Here is a 2,328-nt window from a genome sequence, read left to right as displayed (position 1 = left end):
TTCTTTACTTTTATAATTCTTATGTTGGGAAATATATCAGATCAAAACAATCAAGAAATCTATCAAAGACCTTAAAGAAGGTAAATTTTATACCTCTTAGTGAATGTTGACTTTCTTAGAATTGATGAAATTGACCAAGTATTTATAGTCTGCAGGCCATTTTTCCAACCCATGGAATGGAATATTTGTGAAACTCTCAGGATCCCATAAATAATTGACATTTGCTGTCCTACTGCAACCTCTAGTTAATTAGTAGGCAATCAATGGGCCAATGAAATGGGTAGCATGAAAACTAGGAAAAATTAAAGAAAAATAAAAAGAGAGAGGTTTTAAAAGGACTGTCACCCAATAAAAACATTCTTACATTTCCATACATTTTAATATAGAATAAATAAGATGTGTTCTTACAAAACATCAGAACAAGTAAGATTTGTTTAATTGTTTCCAAAGGAAACAAAACAAAGTATCCTCTCACTTGTCATTTTATTTTCATAAAATACCTGTTTTGAAATTTAAAAGAACATAAGTAATTTACACTATATATATCTTTGCCTAAATGCTGTGTGTGAGTATATGTGTTTGTGTGCATGTGTCTTCTCAAAGTCAAAATATAAAGATGAATCTCCAAGAAAAGAGTTTGGAAAGTAATAAAAAATTTGGAAAGTAATAAAAAACAATTCACACATGTACAGGCCATTTTGCTTCTGGTATCTCTGAAAAACAAAAGACATGTTGAAGTTTTAAGTGAGAAAAGAGAAAAGTTACACATGGCATTTTCAAAGAAAGTTCACTGGCACTTGTCTTCTGTGGGAGCTGGTGTGCTCTCATTGGTGAGTGGCCGCAGATGCAGGACAACTAGTTATAAAGTCATAGTGGGATATTTCCTTGGATGTGGCTTGCCAGACAGTGTATCAGACAAATGACTAAGAAATTAGCTATTCTTGTGATAGTTCCTTTTATTGGGGATGCCATGTGTGAGAACTCTCCTTTCATGACCTTCTTCCAAAAATTGATGATGCCCTGGATGGAGATGATTGTGAACCCAGAGTGGGGAGTCATGGTGAGAAAGGTGAAGGATTTCAGACAACCATGAGAAAAAAACAGGGATGAGGGATGGTAAATCCTCAGAGTTGATCTTTGAATCTACTCTTCTATTTTCAGTGCAGCTCATGAAAACTGCCCAAGTTCTGTGTGACACAATAACTCTGGATGTTCCTTTAAAATACAGTCTGCTCAAATACTTTTGGCTCTAAAGACAAGCATTAATCTCTGTGTGTACCCACTTTTACCAACAGACTTTAAGAGACATGAAGCCCAGGAACACAAGCAAGTTGTAACATCTGTTTTCTAAATAGAGTAGAAATGACAATAGTAACTGTCAGTTATTTAATAACTGCAGGGTTTCAGGGTTGGAAAAAAATGGCCTGCAGACTATAAATACTTGGTCAATTTCATCAATTCTAAGAAAGTCAACATTCACTAAGAGGTATAAAATTTACCTTCTTTAAGGTCTGATAGATTTCTTGATTGTTTTGATCTGATATATTTCCCAACATATAACTAAATAATTGTTAGTTATTTAGACATGAATATCAATCCTCACAATTATGCTTGCAGATGATTTCATTTCTTCTTTGAAGATAAAGCAATTTTACTTCCAAGAAACAAAACTGTTAAAAAGCCAATAAGCAACAAGACAAAACAAGATTTCAAACTCATGAGTTTTCAAATCTAAAACCCATGCATTTTCCATTACACCTGATTGTCATTAATGCTTTTAGAATCCCTAGGATATATGAGCTTTTTTTCAGGAACAGGTAAGTTGAGAACACATGTGAACGTTTATTTTTCTTCAGTGTTTTCTCTGTTGTCAAAAATAATTTGAAGTGACTTCAAATGAAGAGTAGTGAAAATTTTCTATTCAGTATATAGAGTTGGAAGAAGTGTTCCAAAAGCGTATAGAAATATCAGGTAGCAAATATTCAAAAGCAAAAAAGGAAAGACTACAGGGGCCAGAAATTAAAAAGAAAACTCAAAACAAGAGTCAAATGCAGACGCTGAACAGTTCATGGAATTCTCACAAGTTTATAAACATAAGCCCAGGAAAGCCTAGAAGGACACAAGTACATGGCATGGGTGAAGCTGGGATTAAACTAGAAATCCAGAGAAAGTTTATTTGTCCACAAAAATAAGAATTTCTGCCAACTATGCTAGAAAAAACAGCAGGATGGAGGTAGACAATTTTCCACAATTAAAATGGACAATTTTCAAATTGGAAGAGCCAACCAAGTTGTGATCAGAGGACAAAAATTTCATATATATATATAT

The sequence above is a fragment of the Sciurus vulgaris genome (assembly GCF_902686455.1).
Source record: "Sciurus vulgaris genome assembly, chromosome: 7".
Taxonomy (NCBI): domain Eukaryota; kingdom Metazoa; phylum Chordata; class Mammalia; order Rodentia; family Sciuridae; genus Sciurus; species Sciurus vulgaris.
This window is presented reverse-complemented; position numbering follows the sequence as displayed.